The sequence below is a fragment of the Rhinoraja longicauda genome, chromosome 26 (assembly GCF_053455715.1).
Source record: "Rhinoraja longicauda isolate Sanriku21f chromosome 26, sRhiLon1.1, whole genome shotgun sequence".
NCBI lineage: Eukaryota > Metazoa > Chordata > Chondrichthyes > Rajiformes > Arhynchobatidae > Rhinoraja > Rhinoraja longicauda.
Window position 1 is genome coordinate 15,746,074 of NC_135978.1, and position 20,312 is coordinate 15,766,385.

The window sequence follows — 20,312 nt, forward strand, 5'->3', positions numbered from 1 at the left end:
CAGAGATGCTGCCTGACAAGCTGAGTTACTCCAGCACTTTGTGTCAACCCTCGAGGCATGTCAAGTCTTTTGATGTACAGCAGTGGTTGATATTTAGAACTTGCGACAATGGATGTGCATGCTTACTCCTTCATTGTGTTGCGAAAAAGTATTAGAATGCCCTACCTAAAAGTCCTTCACACACAGATTGGAGCATCACCACTTTCCCTGGGACAACTGTGGCGCAGTGGTAGAGTTGCTGCCTTACAATGCCTGCAGCGCCGGAGAACCGGGTTCGATCCTGACTACGGGTGCTGTCTGTATGGAGTTTGTACGTTCTCCCCGTGACTGTGTGGGTTTTCTCCGAGATCTTCAGTTTCCTCCCACACTCCAAACACGTACAGGTATGTAGGCTAATTGGCTCGGTGTATGTGTAAATTGTCCCTAGTGTGTGTAGGATAGTGTTAATGTGCGGGGATCGCTGGTCGGTGTTGACTTGGTGGGCCGAAGGGCCTGTTTCTGCGCTGTATTCATGACAATCTTTCTTCAGATTGCTCCTTATTCACCCTCCAGATCTCTCAGCTACTTAGAGACATGCGGTGACAATTGTTGGATTATAGAGGAGATATCAGGCGGGCCAGCGACAGTGAAAGTGAATTATCTCAGAGAGACTATCCCTGCCCTGCACACAAACCAACCTCCCTTCCATTGACTCCATTTACACCCCACGCTGCCTCGGCAAGGCCAGCAGCATAATCAAAAATGAGCCACAGCCTGGCCACTCCCTCTTCTCCCCTCTGCCATCGAGCAACAAAAGTTACACAAGTGTGAAAACGCACACCTCCAGATTCAGGGATAGTTTCTTCCCAGCTGTCATCAGGCAACAGAACCATCCTACTGCAACTATAGAGCAGTCCTGAACGACTATTTACCTCATTGGAGACCCTCAGACTATTTTTGATCGGACTTTACTGGACCTTATCTCACACTAAACATTATTCAGGTTATTCCCTTTATCAAGTGTCTGTACACTGTGGATGACTCGATTGTAATACATGATTACAATCTGGTGACTGGTTAGCTCACAACAAAAGCCTTTCACTGCACTTTGGTACACGTGACAATAAACAATACTCAAACTCCAGTGAGGCACTTATACTTGCCAAGACTGAGACCGTCCAAGGTGGGGGGGGTTAAGATGTGGCAGCCTGTGCACAGTTCATAAACACAATAAGAAGTTTGCATCCTGCTGCACTGGGGATGTTATTTAAGCCTGGAACTATTCCAGCCTTCAGTACCAGCAATAGCATTTCAATAGCATCTCAAACCTGTCTGCATTGCCAGCTTGGTAGAAGTAATAGGCTGGCACATAGAGTTTACACATAGAGTTTACATCTTCAGTGTAAACCAGCATCTGCAGTTCCTTCGCACACATAGAGCCTATCATGTGCCTGCCTATCATGTACCTCAGAAGGTTATCTTATCCCATGTACTTCTAATAAACTACACCCATGGGTGAAACTCATGTATGGTTGGCAGCAGAGATGTACCATCGCAGATTTTTTAGACATTAATATTACCAAGTAATTTGAAGGCGGAAGGAACACTGCCTCAGGGGAGGCTGGCTCCACGTAGAGTATCACGGTTTCAAGCTATTAGTCAGACGCAGCTATCGAAGCACTCGCTTCAACCCAGTCACATCCCATTTGTTTTGCGTGGATGTTGCAGGCACACCGAGGCTGCCGTACGTGGAGCGTGACATCGCTGCACGTCACAGCTGCTGCATGCATGGAAGCTCGCAAGGTCGTCAGTGAGAGGAGCAGAATTAGGCCATTCGGCCCATCAAGTCTACCCCGCCATTCAATCGTGGCTGATCTATCACTCCCTCCTAAGTCATTCTCCTCATGACCTCTGACACCCGTGCTGATTGAGCATCGGGGGATAGAACGATGCCCGCCTGCCTGACCATTAACTGAGCAGCCGGAGAGAGCTGCAGTGGGGAGTGTCTCACACGGGCTTCTCCATCTCACCGCACGTCTATGCTTCTTCAGGGGTCCCCTCTCTGGGGGTGGGCTGTGGGGGAGGGGGTGGGGATTGGCACGGACCCACCCATCCTGCAGGGAAGTTCATGCTCCCCACCTGCTTTCCAGTACCTACTCCACATATAACAGGCGTTAGGAGGGCGAGATTTATAAACCAAACAGGCTTTGAGGGGCACTCATTTAAAACGTGTTTCGTTTTTTTGCAGTACCTGTACATTGGCAGTCACTGAATATTAATGTTTAAAAAGTGGTTGCCACAGTCACGGCCCAACTCACATCCCCACTCGCTTTTAACGTCTCCCTCCCCCAATCAATGCCTGCCCTCCCCCCCTCACCCTCCCTCCGCTCACTGTCTCCCTTCGCTCAAACTCCCTCCCTCCGCTCACTGTCTCCCTGCATTCACCCTCCCCTCCCCACTCACCCTCCCCCTCACTCACCCTTCCCCCCACTCACCATCTCCACCCCTCACCCTCCCCCACCCCCTCACCCTCACTCCCACTCCCCCTCCCCCCCTAACTGTCCCCCCCTCACCCTCTCCCCCACTCACCCTCCCTTCACCCTCCCCTTCACCCTCCCCTTCACCCTCCCCTCCACTCACCCTCCCCCTCACCTCCCCTCCAATCACCCTCTCCCACATTCACTCTCCCCCCTCCCTCCCCCTCACCCTCTCCCCCCCTCACCTTCCCCTCACCCTCCCCCTCACCTCCCCTCCACTCACCCTCTCCCACATTCACCCTCCCCCGTTCACTCTCCCCCTCCCCCCTCCCCCTCACCCCCCCACACACCATCCCCACACTCACTGTCTCCCCCCACTCACCCTCCCCCCTACCCCCCCCTCACCCTCCCCCCTCATCCCCCACTCACCCCCCCCCCACTCTCTCTCCCCCCCACACCCACCCCCCTCACCTCCCCTGCACTCACCCTCTCCCACATTCACCCTCCCCCCCACTCACCATCTCACCCTGGACCCTTGCTGCTTCTTTCCACACTCACGCCCCCTCGCTTCCAGACAATAAAAGACCTGCCAGTTCATTCCCTTCCTGCCTCTGGTTCTCACAGTGAAATGGAACTGGATGCGGTGGCAAATTAAAGCACTCAATCTCTGCCAACTTGTTTTCAACAGACCTAGACATGAGCTGTGGAAAATCCCAGTGGTGAGAGGCGACTGGGACCATGAATTCAGAGTCTCCTGTTTCTCTTAATCATGGCCCACTTATGATATTTCGTGCTGCAGTTCACTTATACACTGCCTCCCAAAATATAATTTTCAGAAAGGAATCTATTTAATTTGCATTTGAATGAATCAATACCATTCTCTCCCTCGGGAAACTGTTCCTTAGATTGAACACTTACTCACTGAAATAATGTTTCTGTGGATTCGTTTTTAATTTACACTCCTTCGAGCACAGGCAGTATTTTCTAACACTACTGGCGATGGAAGATGGAACTGCTTGTTTTGGTTTAAATATTACCGAACACATCTCTTGTCAGCATTCGCTTCTCCCCCAAAAATGACCCCAACATTCCTCAAATTGCTGTTCCTCTACCTTTTACGATCTTAGAGGCCTCTTTAAGGCCGTCTGAGTGGTTGTTGGATACTTTTTTATTATATAGCGATCAAAACTATTCACAGTGTTGCAAGTGAAGTTGAACTGGCAAAGCAGTGTTAATTCTCTACTGATCTATTCTCAGTATTGTGATTAATTGTCAATCAGGTTTCCGGGATCTCTCTGTTTACAGCCCCAATTCCGAACTAGGTTGAAATCCTCTTTGGCAATCGACTTCAACCCTGCTTCCAACAAAATGTAACCGTCCTGGAAAAGGCTATTAGTCCTCAAGCCTGCTTTTAGTCAAGCACCAAAGAGTATTCATGATCCCCAGTTTGTTTTAATGCAGCTTGATGACGTTGTGTTTCACTTTGACTCAAAATGGGCTGTTTAACTCTCACTGCAGAGCTTGGGATTGGGGGGAGGGGGGAGGGGATGATAGTTACAAGTGGCGTTATTGAGATGATATATCTTTGCAAAACTTCTCTCTGCATGGAAGATGCAGTGTCTTCAACTCGGATCCACAATCAGTCAGCGGAGTGATCTAGGGTGACCATGTCTAACCTGGTCTCGGGCCAGAGTAATTTGCAGCAAGAGCGAGCCCATGTTCTCTGGCGACTGGCCCGACTGATCCCCTCTGTTCCTTTCCCCGTCACGTCGAGGGGAAAATGTACCCCATACCGTTTCCATCCTGGGCCTGGCTACCTTGCTTTGTGTATGGCTGCAGCAGGCTTTGCTTCGTGCTGAAGTACACGGCCACTAATCTAATGTCACTGTGTGCTGAGATTCCACCCATCCCTGGTGTTGGCCTCATTGTTCTGCAATGTTCCACTCAGATGGCATTGCCACACAGCCTGTCCTTCATTAAAATAACACTCTACAGCAAAACACCTTTGATCACGTCCATCAGGCAGTGGTTGAGCAGGGACTATCCGGCAGGTCCTATGGAAATAGGACACGGTAGTGGGTCTGGACGCAGTAGGAATCAGGCAAGATGCCAGGTAGGTATTCATTTTAATGCAGCAACAGAACATCCACACTCTCTTCAGTCTCAAGCACGAGTTATCTCTCTAGCCCCGTCAGGCAAACCCCGTAGCACTAGTCCCTTCCCCCAGCCCTGTCCAACCCGTGCCGAGGGGGATGATCCAGGGAGTGGCCTAATCCCCAGGCACTGCCTAATCCTCCCCCCAAGAACCGGAGGCACAAAACGGACAGGGGGACGTATGAGAAGACCAGCCCGTGTGCGCACCACGGCGGTCGCAGGAACCGGAACCACCCCGCCAGGCGAAGAAAGCTGTGGGGACGCTGGGGGTAAGGGCTGGGACGCAGGACGACCTCGAGGGCGAGGCCGCGCCAGTAGGACCAGCTGGCTAATGTCCACGTGCGCCGGCTTCAGCCGCGAAATAGAGACCGTCTCAGGGCGACCCCCCATGTCCAAAACAAAGGTGGCAGAGCCACGCTCGAGCACCTTGAATGGTCCTTCATACGGACGCTGAAGGGGCGTCCGGTGTGCATCCCGGCGCAGGAAAACAAACGGACAGTCATGCAGAGCGGAAGGGACGTGCGACCGAACCCAAACGTGGCGAGACGTCGGCACCGGTGCCAGCTTGCCCACCGTCTCCTGAAGGCGTTGCAGGGCGGCCGATGGTTGTTCCGCCTGACCCTGGGTGGATGGAACGAACTCGCCGGGCACTGCCAGTGGGGCCCCGTACACCAATTCAGCCGAGGAGGTGGCCAAGTCCTCTTTGGGCGCAGTGCGGATGCCCAGTAAAACCCACAGCAACGCGTCGACCCAGTCCGGGTCAACGAGCCGGGCCTTCAGGGCCTTCAGGGCAGCCTTGAGCTGGCGGTGGAAACGCTCCACCAGGCCGTTCGCCTGCGGATGGTACGCTGTGGTGCAGTGCAGGTTAACCCCCAGTAGGTGAGCCATGGCCGACCACAGTTCAGAGGTGAATTGCGGCTCCCAGTCGGACGTGATGTCGAGCTGCACCCCAAATCTGGCAATCCAGTGTGCCGCCAAGGCACGGGCACAAGTAGCGGCAGAGGTGTCCGGCAGTGGAACTGCTTCTGGCCACCGCGTGAAACGGTCCACCACGGTCAGGAGGTGGGTGAAGCCCCGAGAAGGCGGCAGCGGCCCCACGATGTCCACGTGGATGTGGTCGAACCACTGGCGAGGGACGATGAACTCCTGCAGCGGCGCTCACACATGCCACTGTACTTTGGCAGTTTGGCACGGGATGCAGGAGCGCGCCCAATGCCCAACCTGTTTACTTATCCCGTGCCACACGAAACGGGAAGCCACGAGGGCCGTCGTCGCCCCAATGGAAGGGTGGGCCAGCCCGTGGAGCACCTCGAACACTCTGCACCGCCAGGCAACGGGAACGATGGGGCGCGGCTGCCCGGTGGATACGTCGCACAGCAGCGTCGCACCCCCAGCACCACAGAGAACGTCCTCCAACCGCAGGCCCGAAACAGCGGTACGATCGGCGGACATCTCATTGTCCGTCAACTGGGCCGCCGCCAGGGCTGAGTAGTCGATGCCATCGGCCACTTGCCGGACGGCGTGGACCGCGGGTCAAGGCAAGGCATCGGCCACTCTGTTGTCCTTGTCCACGATGAAACGGATGGAGGTAGTGTACTCCGAGACGAAAGCTAACTGCCGCTGCTGGCGAGCTGACCACGGGTCGGACACCTGGGCGAACGCAAAGGTGAGGGGCCTGTGGTCAGTGTACGCGGTGAAGGTTCGCCCCTCAAGGAAGTAGCGGAAGTGGCGGACTGCGAGGTAAAGGGCGAGGAGCTCACGGTCAAAGGCACTGTAGTTCCGCTGTGCGCCGCTGAGGTGCCTGCTGAAGAAAGCGAGAGGCTTCCAACACCCATCAATCTGCTGTTCTAGCACCGCCCCAACCGCCACATCCGAAGCATCGACCGTCAGGCTGGTCGGTGCATCCGCCCGTGGGTGCACGAGCATCGTGGCCGTAGCCAGGGCTTCCTTGGCGTGTTGGAACGCCGCCATCGCTTCGTCAGTCCATTCGATCTCCTTGCGCCATGAGGTGGAACAGCGGGCGCATGATCCGGGCCGCAGACAGCACAAATCGGTGGTATAAGGCCACCATCTCAACGAACTCTTGGAGGCCCCTCACGGTGGTCGGGCGTGGAAGCTGGCGCAACGCGTCCACCTTGTCCGGGAGCGGCAACGCCCCGTGCGGGGTCACGTGGTGGCCCAGGAAATTGATGGACGTCACCCCGAAACGGCATTTGGCGATGTTGATGGCAAGCCCATGATCGCTGGGGCGCTGGCATAGCTGGCGGAGATGGGTAACATGCTCCTGTCTCGAGCGGCTCTCCACCAAGATGTCATCGAGGTACATGAACACAAAGTCCAGGCCACGGCACACACAGTCCGTAAGCCGCTGAAAGGCTTGCGTCGCGTTCTTAAGTCCGAACGGCATACGGAGGAATTCAAACAGGCCAAATGGTGTCACGATGGCCATCTTGGGGATGTCGTCTGGGTGGACGGGAATCTGATTGTAGCCACGCACCAGATCAACCTTGGAAAACACCGTGGCCCCAGCCAGGTGCGCGTTAAAGTCCTGAATGTGGGGGACCGGGTACCTGTCAGCGAAGGTAACATCGTTAAGCCGATGGTAGTCACCGCAAGGACGCCAGCCACCGTCTGCCTTTGGGACCATATGGAGCGGGGACGCCCACGGGCTGTCTGAGTGGCGCACAATACCCAGGGACTCCATATGGCCGAACTCTTCCCGAGCGAGACGGAGCTTGTCCGGTGGAAGACGCCGTGCCCGGGCGTGCAGGGGCGGGCCAGTGGTGTGAATGTGATGCTCCACCCTGTGCTTCGGGGCGGAGGAGTGGAACTGGGGGTCGAGGATTTGGGGGAACTCAGCCAGAATGCGCGAGAACGTAGCGTCCACGGACGACAGAGGCCCATAAGGCAGCACGGGTCGCCCACACGGAGGGAAACAGGCTGCAAAGTGACGGAGTGCACCAAACGTTGCCGCTTGACGTCCACGAGCAGGGAATGTGCCCGAAGAAAGTCCGCACCCAGCAACTGCTGGAACACATCCGCAATGATGAATGGCCACGAGAAATGGCCCTCTCCGAAGTTGAGGGAGAGCGTGCGCACACCGTATGAGCGGATTGGTGTCCCGTTGGCCGCGGCGAGGAGGGGGCCGCGTTTACCATAGCGAATGTCATCATGCGAAGGGGGAAGAACGCTCAACTCAGCCCCTGTGTCCACAAGGAAACGAGCCCCGGTGCGGTGATCCCACGCAAACACACGATGAATCTGGCTGGCCGCCGAAGCAATCACTGACGGCCGGCCCCTGCGTTTCCCGGGAACGAGCAGCGCTGCCGGCATTGATGGGCTGAAGGTCCCCAGCGCCGGTGAAAGTAGCACCAGCCCCCTCTGCTGGCGTCTGTGGAAACAGGCGGCCACCAGCGACCTCTGGTGGTGTGCAGAGGAACTGATGGCAGGCTGCACGGGAAAGACGCGCTGCCGGCCGGGTGTGGCGTTGCAGCCGGGTCCCGCTGTGAAGGACGTCGAGGAGCGGTGGAGACGCGGTCAATCGAGGCACCGACCTGCGGATCTTGTCGGACATCGGAGGAACGTCCATCGCATCGAGGGCCAGCTGACGGGCCATCCAGAGTTCATCGGCGTGCTCGCCCACCGCCTGCATGTCGGTAAACGGGTCGTTGGTGAGCTGCTGCTGGAGATCGGACGGCAGGTGCTGTAGGTATGAATGTTCAAATAACAAGCAGGGCTCGCGGTCGCCCATCAGTGCCAGCACATCGCCCAGCAGTACCGACGGGCGACGGGCGGCGGTCACCCAGGCCAGTCATCCGTAGGATCTGGTTCGCCCGCTCGGCCTCATTGACGCTGAACCTCCTGAGGAGAAAGGCCTTGAGGCCCTCATACTTATTACCCGCCGGGGGGGGGGGGGGGGCGCGGAGGAAAGGTCGGATACGTCGCGCAGTGGCCTGGTCGAGGGCGCCGGTCACGTAAAAGTACTTGGTGGCGTCGGCTGTCACTCCCCGCAGTGCAAACTGCGCCTCGGCCTGGTCAAACCAGAAATCAGGCTCGTCGGTCCACGGGGTGGGGTCCGGCATGGTCCACGGGGTGGGGTCCGGCAGGGTCCACGGGGTGGGGTCCGGCAGGGTCCACGGGGTGGGGTCCGGCAGGGTCCACGGGGTGGGGTCCGGCAGGGTCCACGGGGTGGGGTCCGGCAGGGTCCACGGGGTGGGGTCCGGCATGGTCCACGGGGTGGGGTCCGGCATGGTCCACGGGGTGGGGTCCGGCAGGGTCCACGGGGTGGGGTCCGGCATGGTCCACGGGGTGGGGTCCGGCAGGGTCCACGGGGTGGGGTCCGGCATGGTCCACGGGGTGGGGTCCGGCATGGTCCACGGGGTGGGGTCCGGCAGGGTCCACGGGGTGGGGTCCGGCATGGTCCACGGGGTGGGGTCCGGCAGGGTCCACGGGGTGGGGTCCGGCATGGTCCACGGGGTGGGGTCCGGCAGGGTCCACGGGGTGGGGTCCGGCATGGTCCACGGGGTGGGGTCCGGCAGGGTCCAGAGGCGGGGTCCGGCATGGTCCACGGGGTGGGGTCCGGCAGGGTCCACTGGGTGGGGTCCGGCAGGGTCCACGGGGTGGGGTCCGGCAGGGTCCACGGGGTGGGGTCCGGCATGGTCCACGGGGTGGGGTCCGTCATGGTCCACGGGGTGGGGTCCGGCATGGTCCACGGGGTGGGGTCCGGCAGGGTCCACGGGGTGGGGTCCGGCAGGGTCCACGGGGTGGGGTCCGGCAGGGTCCACGGGGTGGGGTCCGGCAGGGTCCAGAGGCGGCTGACCGGCAGGGCCGGGTAGTGCGGGTTGAGGAACGTTCGGGTCCATCGCGACTTGCGAGGAAATGTCGAGGGTCACCAGTGTAGTGGGTCTGGACGCAGTAGGAATCAGGCAAGATGCCAGGTAGGTATTAACAGTAATTTTAATGCAGCAACAGAACATCCACACTCTCTTCAGTCTCAAGCACGAGTTATCTCCATAGCCCCGTCAGGCAAACCCCGTAGCACTAGTCCTTTCCCCAGCCCTGTCCAACCCGTGCCGAGGGGGATAATCCAGGGAGTGGCCTAATCCCCAGGTACCGCCACAACACTGTGGATCCTGTGGGATCGTTCCCCAAGCAGACTACCAAAGTCATTTGGCAGAACGACTCATCACCAGACTCATGAGCAAGCACCTTGGTGGTGAGAGGGGCCCTTTCTGTCAAACCCTTTGTACAGTACTGTTTCCGCCAGGCCCTTCATGTGGAGTCTCATGATGATTACTGCTGTGTGGATGAGACCGTGGTCCTTCTCCTCAAGGACCGTGCACGTGCCGAGAAGGTTTGAACCAGGATGCAAAATCTTGTCAAGGTTTGGCCTGAGCATCTGCATAATACAGGGCACTGATCTACTGGCTGTTCCCAGGAACGCACGTTAAGACAAACATCAACCACTGCTGGACGCCCCTCAACTAGGTGCAAGACACACTTTGCTCTGCCCAATGCTTGTTTGTTTTCCAGTGTAAGGAGGTACCCACAAGCGAATGTGCCAATTGGCATTGTTCCAGTCTGCAGCAGCACAGGCTGAGGGACACACTGAAGCTCGGTGCAGCCAACACAAAGGCTTGGAGGGATAGGACAGTAGTCTAAGTTCCTGCCACCTCTGAACACTGAGGGCCTGACAACAGCGTAACAGTCTCTCAAGTGGTGCATTGCTAGTGGAGGAAACAGGATCAGTCTTGTGGATTTTACGACAATGTACTGAATTGATGTTATAATGAAAGTAGAGACAGGCAAGTCTTAAATATATTTACTGTATATTTGGTGAATAAAGTTCTATATTTGAAATAAAAATGACTCCCCTGTGCAATTGCCACACGAGTGCACTAGTTGGAATCATAAGCATTGGATCCCACTGAAATTTGCTCTTTAGCGCACAGTCTAAGTGAACTTTGTGGACAGTCTATACTTATCCCAAAGGCCTGCTTTAGCACTGTTTCCTTCAACGCCTTGCCCATTCAAATGGTTGCCTAAATGCCTCTTAAATGTGGTGATTGTATTCGATTCCTCCACCTCCTCTGGCAATGCGTTCCAGATACCTAAAATTGAGAATTCAATATTCATAACCATTGGATGATAGGCTACCCAAGGGGAATACCCAAGTGCAAACACTTGCTTCGCTTACAATCCAACATCATAATCTGGTTTATCTAGAAAAACATAATTTGGTGTATATTTATTTGCTTTGTTGTCGTCTTTAACGTACCTCCTGAAGCAGCTGAAATATCTTTAAACAATTAAAGAAAACAAAAACTCTACAAAGATTAACAGTAATCTTATTTTTTTTAAATTCTCAGTTCATAAAGTTAAACGGATTAAAAATGTATATTAATTTTGAAATAGGAAAAATATATATATATTTGTCTGAAGGAGGGTCTCGATGAATATTTCTCCTTTGTATTTACCGAGGAAAAAGACAGTAGGACGGAGGAACTTGGGCCAGTCAATTGAAGTGTCTTGAGAGCAGTCAGTGTTACCATCGAAGAAGTACTGAAGGTGCTATCGAGTATGAAGGTAGTCAAATCTCCAGGGCCTGATCAGAGGACATTGTGGGAAACTGGAGAGAAAACTAGAGAGAAAAGGTGCCCTGGTTGAAATTTACGAGTCGTCCTTAAATACAGGAGAGATGCCAGAAGACTGGAGGGTGGCAAATGTTGTGCCTCTTTTCAAGAAGGGCTGCAGGGAACTATAGGCCGGTGAGCTTAATGTCTGTAGTTGGAAAGTTACTAGAGAGTATTCTGAGGGATAGGTTATACAGGCATTTGGATGGGCAAGGGCTGATTAGGGATAGTAAGCATGGTTTTGTACGTGGGAGCTCACAAATCTGATTGATTTTTTTGAAGATGTGATGAAAAAGGTCGATGAGGGCAGGGTTGTGGATGTTGTGTACCTGGATTTCAGTAAGGCATTCGACAAGTTTCCACATGGTAGGCTGCTCTGGAACGTTAGATCGCATGGGATCCAAGGAGAGATAGCTGAATGGATAGAAAATTGGCTCCATGGAAGGAAGCAGAGGGTGATGGTGGAAGGTTGCTTCTCAGACTGGAGGCCTGTGACGAGTGGTGTACCTCAGGGTTCGATGCTGGGCCCGTTACTGTTTGTCAATGATTTGGATGAGAACATACAGGATAAGATTAACAAGTTTGCTGATGATACAAAAGTTAGTGTTTTTGCAGACAGTGAAGATGGTTGTGAAAGATTGCAGCAGGATCTGGATTGATTGACCAGGTGGGCTGAGGAATGGTTGATGGGATTTAATGTAGAGAAGTGTGAGGTGTTGCATTTTGGGATGTCTAACAAGGGCAGGACCTACACAGTAAACGGTAGGCCTCTGGGGAGTGTTGTAGAGCAAAGGGATCTAGGAGTGCAGGTACATGGTTCTTTGAAGGTCGAGTCGCAGGTAGATAAGGTGGTCAAAAAGGCTTTTGGCACATTGGCATTCATCAGTCAGAGTACTGAGTATAGAAGTTGGGAGGTCATGTTGCAGTTGTATAAGACCTTGGTTAGAGCGCATTTAGAATATTGTGTTCAGTTCTGGGCACCATGTTATAGGAAAGATATCGTCATGCTTGAAAGGGTTCAGAAAAGATTTATGAGGATGTTCCTAGGACAAGATGGTGTGAGCTCTAGGGAGAGGTTGAGTAGGCTGTGTCTACAGGAGGATGAGGGGTGATCTTATAGAAGTGTACAAAATCATGAGAGGAATAGATCGGGTAGATGCACAGAGTCTCTTGCCCATAGTAGGGGAATCGAGGACCAGAGGACATAAGTTCAAGGTGAAGGGGAAAAGATTTAATAGGAATCTGAGGGGTAACTTTTTCATACAAAGGGCGGTGGGGGTATGGAACAAGCTGCCAGAGGAGGTAGTTGAGGCTGGGACTATCCCAATAATTTAACAAACAGTTAGACAGATACATAGATAGGACAGGTTTGGAGGGATATGGACCAAGCGCAGGCAGGTGGGACTAGTGTAGCTGGGACATGTTGGCCGGTGTGGGCAAGTTTGGGCCAAAGGGCCTTTTTCCACACTGTATCACTCTGTCGTGTCTTCCTAGCCTTTCTCAACATCGGATGAGCAGAGGTGAGTGCATAAGCCTCCCATCACCACCGGGAGCAAGTTGACATTTGGCACTTTGGATTTCTAACATCTTGTCCTGTGTATTTGGAAACAATATGACTCTATGACCCGAAACGTCACCCATTCCTCCTCTCCAGAGATGCTGCCTGTGCCGCTGAGTTACTCCAGCATTTTGTGTCTATCTTCGGTTTAACGCAGCATCTGCAGTTCCTTCATTCACAAAACTATGAGCTTCACTTATCTTTTGGCTGAAGCTTGGTGACACGATTCAGATGAATATTAGTCCAAATCTCAGGGGGACAGGTACAAAGTATGCCCAGCCCTTGGTCAGGACAGTTCACATCTGCTCCTGGACATTGGCAAGCCCAGCCGTGGAGAGCGGGACAGATGACAGCCACCCAACCCCAGTGCACCCTGTTCTTCAACTCCACATCGCATGGACACGGAAGTCCAAACTGCTCGAGCAGCTGTGCTCCAGTTAACCGGTGAGTCCCAGCAGAACCTCCGGCTTACAATCAGCGTAATAGACCATGTTACTCCAGCATTTTGTGTCTTTCTTCTGTGTAAACTGTTGTAATATATAAGACAAGGGGGATGTTGTGATATTGCTGGGACTACTTTGTGTATCCAAGAACTACTTTGTATGCCTGTGTATATAAGTGATTGGTGTGATTAGGCGGTCACTCTGGATCCAGGCGGCCTTGGAATAAACAGCCTGGAGTTAAGCTCCACCATGATAACATCATAAACATGTGTACTCGTGGGCCTTCCAGAGTCACAACAAAGGTACAACAAAGGTACAACAAGTACCGGACCACGAAGTACAACATGGTGGCAGCGGTTTGGGTGTTTAGCCTAGAAAAGGAAAACAACAAAAACCCCAAGAAAAAAAGTTAACAAGTGCGTAAGAAAAAAAGAAAAAAGAAGGTTAACAAAAAGGAACCCAGCAAAAAGGTTAACAGGAAGATAAGATAGAGCCCTGAAGAACGAAAAAGTTTCCCGCTCGGTAAGGGGCCAATATATGTAGGTATACTTACCTGCTCAGTAGTCAGCGGCGAGCTGCCGACGTGACGCTGCAAGCTGCTGAGGGCGGTGTGTGAAGGCCCACATCGCACCCCAGCACCTGTGCAGGCCCGAGATTGGGAGCCTGCGACTGCTTCGCGGGGGAGAGACCGGAGGCGACCGGGAGACCCGACACCCACCGAGGTGTGCGGTGACCGGGGAAGACCGGCACCCACGGAGGTGTGCGGCGACCGGTGGAGACCGACACCCACGGAGGTGTGCGGCGACCGGTGGAGACCGACACCCACGGAGGTGTGCGGCGACCGGAGTCGACCGGGAGACCCGACACCCACGGAGGTGTGCGGTGACCGGGGAAGACCGACACCCGCGGAGGTGTGCGGCGATCGGGAGACCGGACACCCACGGAGGTGTGCGGTGACCGGGGAAGACCGGTAGACCCGACACCCACAGAGGTGTGCGGTGACCGGGGAAGACCGGCACCCACGGAGGTGTGCGGCGACCGGTAAGACCGACACCCAGGGAGGTGTGCGGCGACCGGGGGAAGCCGACACCCACGGAGGTGTGCGGCGACCGGTAAGACCGACACCCACGGAGGTGTGCGGCGCCCGGTAAGACCGACACCCACGGAGGTGTGCGGCGACCGGGAGAGCCCCGGAGGAGACCGACACCCACGGAGGTGTGCAGTGACCGGAGGGGCCGACCACCCACGGAGGTGTGGCGGCCGGTAAGGCCGAGGCACTACATACTTACCCAGGCGCTTCGACCGTAGAGTCGGGACGGCCCTGGGCCCGAGGCAGTGGCAGCGTGTTCGAATTGCGCGGCAGCTGCCGGGAGCACCTGTGGGCGGGGCCGGGCAGCACCTGTGGGCGGGGCCAGCGCGCACTGCAGCGGAGGCGCGATCGCACCGCAATTCCAGCAGAGGGAGCCCAGCAGTGGGAGCCCAGCAGTGCCAGCCAAGCTGTGGGAGCCCAGCAGTGCCAGCCCAGCAGTGGGAGGCCAGCAGTGGGAGCCCAGCAGTGCCAGCCCAGCAGTGCCAGCCCAGCAGTGGGAGCCCAGCAGTGCCAGCCCAGCAGTGGGAGTCCAGCAGTGGGAGCCCAGCAGTGCCAGCCCAGCAGTGGGAGCCCAGCAGTGCTAACCCAGCAGTGGCAGGCAAATCATGGTGGTGGAGCATCTAGAGCCTACACTACGTTTGATCTACACAGCACGTCTTCTTGAGGGGAAGATATGGAACAAAATGAATATTTTGTGTTTAATGACCTGTGTAGTGATCTGTGTACTGAAAGCTTAATGTATTATATCTGATGTTTTTGTATATATTGTATATATCTGTGGAGTGACCACACGGAGTGAGTGACCACACGGAGTGAGTGACCACACGGAGTGAGTGACCGCACGGAGTGAGTGACCACACGGAGATGAGTGACCACCCGGCGATGAGTGAAATTCCGCAGAGGAGTGACCACCATGATGGCGAAAAAAGCAATTGTGTTTAATTGTGTTTAGTTGTGTTATTGGTTTTGTTTGCAAAAAGCAATAGTGTTTTGGTTTTGTTTGTTAAATATATTTTAGCCCTCGAATGGTAAAGAAAACAATTTTATATAAGACAAGGGGGATGTTGTAATATATAAGACAAGGGGGATGTTGTGATATTGCTGGGACTACTTTGTGTATCCAAGAACTACTTTGTATGCCTGTGTATATAAGTGATGGGTGTGATTAGGCGGTCACTCTGGATCCAGGCGGCCTTGGAATAAACAGCCTGGAGTTAAGCTCCACCATGATAACATCATAAACATGTGTACTCGTGGTCCTTCCAGAGTCACAACAAAGGTACAACAAGTACCGGACCACGAAGTACAACATAAACCAGCATCTGCAGCTCCTTCCTACACATCCTTCATCAACATGATGAACGTCTCCAAAGACGTACAGGTATGTAGGTTAATTGACTGGGTAAATGTAAAAATTGTCCCTAGTGTGTGTAGGGTAGTGTTAGTGTGCGGGGATCACTGGGCGGTGCGGACTTGTTGGGCCGAAAAGGCCTGTTTCCGCGCTGTATCTGAAATATGAAAAAACATCTTCACCACAATTAAATTGACCCATTAATTTGTTTTCTTTTAGATAATATTGAGATTGATGCAAACATTCATCTCTGATAAATTTAGTCACTCCATTGTTAAACCTGTGCAAATCAGTGCAGACACCACAGCATTGGAGATGAACATAGAAATACATTAATGCACTGATTCTGAATACCTCATTGTTACGCTGACTAATGTATGTTAGAAAACGATTGCCTTTATTATTTGTACAGCAGAACTCCAATTGCTATTAATGACAAGAGATGATTTATGTTTAACTTGCTCACTGACATTCCCTTGATTGCTCTGTGAGCAGAGGTGATAATTAACATATTTAAAAACTCACCGAGAATAATCTCTAACCATGAACTAAATGAACCAGGTACCACTGATATCCTGGAGATACAATCAGTGCCCCAATTAAACTGTAATTCAATTGTCTAGATGAAACCACGGATGAAACAACACAATATTTCCACAGATTTTTAGGACATATTTAAAGTATGTAATAGCAAAGACGTACAGGTATGTAGGTTAATTGGCTGGGTAAATGTTTTTTTTTTTAAATTGTCCCTAGTGGGTGTAGGATAGTGTTAATGTATGGGGATTGCTGGGCGGCACGGACTTGGAGGGCCGAAAAGGCCTGTTTCCGGCTGTATATAAACATAGCACAAAAAGTAAGGAAATTTGTGTTTGGTAGATTATTTCTTTGTTGTAACAATGCTTCTTGGCAATAAATCTTATACCGTTGGAAAGCCTGTTTATTTCCCTTTAAATGGTGCCACATTTGTAAGGAACATGCATTTGTGGGATGAGCAGCAGAGCTGAGTATATGGGTTGCGCCCATGAAAAATTTGCCAAATCTTCTCTGCCAATGCCAAACAACTTATTCTGCCATTGACTCTTGTTCGGTGTTGTTTGGTGGATTGGATGATTGAAGTCTGAAGAAACAAGACATATTGGCAATTTAACAATTTATTCATTTAATAAACAGGAGCCACAGTAGCGTGTGGAAGAACCATACACAGCCATAACAGCCTGGCACCTCCTCCTCATGCTGGTCACCAGCCTGGTCACACACTGTTGTGGGATGGCATCCCATTCTTGTCAGCACCTGGGGGTACCAGAAGCTCAAAACAAGAGTCAATAGCAACAGCAGAATAAGCTGTTTGGCATTGGCAGAGAAGATTTGGCAAATTTTTCATGGGCGCAACCCATATACTCAGCTCTGCTGCTCATCCCACAAATGCATGTTCCTTACAAATGTGGCACCATTTAAAAGGGAAATAAACAGGCTTTCCAACGGTATAAGATTTATTGCCAAGAAGCATTGTTACAACAAAGAAATAATCTACCAAACACAAATTTCCTTACTTTTTGTGCTATGTTTATGATATGATAAAGCAGTATTTTGCTTGCAGCCTATATAAAGTGTGTGTATGCGTGTATGCGCACAAGAGATCTTGTGCTTTGCTCTGTGCTATTGATGATGAGAATGAGTGGGTGAATGAGCATAAGTGAATGTATTGACTGTGAATTAGTGGCTGAGTTTATACCTTATCAAGCCACACTAATGTGGAGCTACATTATGAAAAGAGTGATGGAGGTATCTTTCCCTGTATGTTCTCATCCAAATCATTGACAAGGGGGGCCTTCCATCCCCTTGCGGGGGCTGTGCGTGTCGTTTGCCTCGGTAGGGGTCGAGCTGCCTGTCCGTGGGTGCGGGGGGAAGAGAGGGGAAGTTTTGTTGCCTCCATCACAGTGAGGGGGCGTTTGGAGTCACTGTGATGGATGTTTGTGTTGGGGTCGGGTGTCCTGTGTTCTTTTCTTTTTTGCTGTGTTTTGTGTGACTGCTGAAATTTCGCTCGGTGTTGTGCCGAGTGACAATAAAGTGTTGTTATGTTATGTTATGTGTTTAAAGAGTAACGGGCCCAGCACCGAACCCTGAGGCACACCACTAGTCACAGGCCTCCAGTCCGAGAAGCAATATTCCACCATCACCCTATGCTTCCTTCCATGAAGCCAATTTTCTATTGAAATGAAGCCAAGGATCGGTTTAGAAGGATATGGGTCAAATACAGGCAGGAGGGACCGGATGAATTGGGGAATGTTGGTTAGTGTAGGTAAGTTGGGCTGAAGGGCCTGTTTCCACAAATTATGTCTCCATGGAGATATTGCAGCTTTTACTTTTATTTGCAAATTCTCTAATCTGCTTTTTTAAATTTCTCATACTTTCAGGCAGATTTTCCTAGTTGGATGAGGAAAGATAAATATTTACACACACTACCCAATGTTATTAGTTGGACAACTGAAGGCCAAAGAATTGGGCGCAAGTCCAATCCACATGTATCTTGTTTTTACAAAGATTTTGTGTTTGCTAGGAATTGTCTTGTCTTGAGGTAGCAAAAGATCATTGGACGAAGCTAGCATTCCTCAGCTCGAAAGCACCTCTATTGAGATCACATCAATTTCCATGCCAATAGACAACCAATTGCAGCCGAGAAAGGAAGGAAAACTTCCTGAAAAGCAAACAAGGACTGGCTTCCAAAGTAAACGTGTTGCATTTTGAAAGCGAGGTTGCAGATGCTATAACCTGGAGCACAAAACAAACTGCTGGAGGAACTCAGCAGATCAGGAAGCTGTGGTTAGGTCAATGTTTTTAGTCCAAATCTGCAGCCCCTGACCCACTGAGTTCTCCAGCAATTTGTGTTTGCAGTGTGGTGCATTTTCAATCTGCTTGAGTCAGTCTGTTGAGTCTCAGACAGTGGTACATACATCAGACTGCAACAAAGTGAGATGACATTGGACAGGTGAGGTATTCCCCACCCCCTCACTATCGACAAATGGTGTTTCAATCAAAGATATCTTAAAGTGAATTGGGCAAAAAAGACAAATGTGCAGCTTTTAGCATTGACAAATTGACAAAATATGTCCAGAACCACGGGCCACAGTTTAAGAATAATGGGTAGGCCATTTAGAATGGAGATGAGGAAAAACTTCTTCACTCAGAGAGTTGTAAATCTGTGGAATCCTCTGCCTCAGAAGGCAGTGGAGGCCAATTATCTGGATGCTTTCAAGAGAGAGTTAGATAAAGCTCTTAATGATAGCAGGGTCAGGGGGTATGGGGAGAGGGCAGGAACGGGGTACTGATTGTGGATGATCAGCCATGAACACATTGAATGGCGGTGCTGGCTCGAAGGGCCAAATGGCCTATTCCTGCACCTATTGTCTATTGTCGATAAGTCATCAATTGGATAATTCCTGGGTTTTTCTTGACTGGAAATAAACTGTTTGCATCTCACAGGGAAAGTTGAGACACAAGAACCTGGATATGTTTGCTCATAATACAGGTTGATGGACATAATGGTTGTTACATAAAGACACAAACAACACTCGGTATGAGGGAGGAAGGGTGGCCTAGTAGCAAAGTACAAAGAATTTAGTCAGAGCTGGTTATAAGTTGATGCATTATCCACTCTGCACAGAGCAATCCAAACAGAAGTAGTGTGTAAGCCACCAAGAGGAAGCCAAGGAGTTCATGGACCACTCTGAGAAACATAGTCATCATCACTTTGGCGGTTGCCTTGACCATGTTGGCAAATCCAGAGAGCCTATCTCACCAGATGGAGCTGGAAGGGAAATTGTTCTAGAAGGAGAGAGAGTGAAAAATAGTTAAATTCAACATCACATCCACGAACCAAGAATGTAGTGCCAGCAATGAACAGGGTATAATAATCACACTTAATTTATGACATTGAAAATGTGGCCAGCAGGAAAATAATTACGTTTGCAGTACGGTAATGACAAAACTACTTAGTTCACATCCTCTAATACTAATTTATTCGGTTACAGGAGAAAATGCCCATAGGTAGTGCTATTTTATATATCCCTGTTTCAAAATGAGTAGATCATTGTATTATAGGTTCATTTGATTCTAGCTTATGGCTCACACAAAGCATTAGACAATACCATAGAGAATAGAAAGACCAAACCTAACAATTCTGCCGCCCAAGCACAAAGTGGTGACTAAAGAGGTTTAGATGAGATGAGAAATTGCCAATGTTCTAGCAAACAGGCACATCTGATGGTATTTTTGTTAGTATTCAGCGTTAATGTTCTTCTTGCTCAATGATCACTGATCTTTCCTTGGCCAGTAACAAAGTCCAGATATCAGGGCATCCCATTTTGATAACTGGATATTCTCCATTGAACCATATCATTTCAAAGACAAGTGGAGGGCAAATCTGAGTTCAAACCTTGCCCGAGACTGAAAGTCAGCATTGTCGTTCTTATGGGGTGAACTTCAGTACCGTTCCAAAGGGGGGAATTACTGCAAACATTCGATTTCCGTTCGGATGGAAATGCCTGTGAGACGAATCGACTGAAAGATAATCTCCACTTCACTGAATGAAGATTAGGGGATGTTGAAGAATTAGAGAGAAGGTTAAA

At 51.6% G+C, this 20,312-nt stretch overlaps 1 long non-coding RNA gene across 1 annotated transcript in view; it reads left to right on the forward strand.

Annotated features, from left to right (window-relative positions):
- Positions 1 to 8,125: 8,125 nt before the first annotated feature.
- LOC144606379 (uncharacterized) overlaps positions 8,126 to 20,312 on the forward strand; it is a 34,870-nt gene continuing 22,683 nt past the window's right edge. The window contains exon 1 of the long non-coding RNA XR_013548944.1: positions 8,126 to 8,319. This is a non-coding gene — a long non-coding RNA (uncharacterized LOC144606379). The remainder of the gene's footprint in view (positions 8,320 to 20,312) is intronic.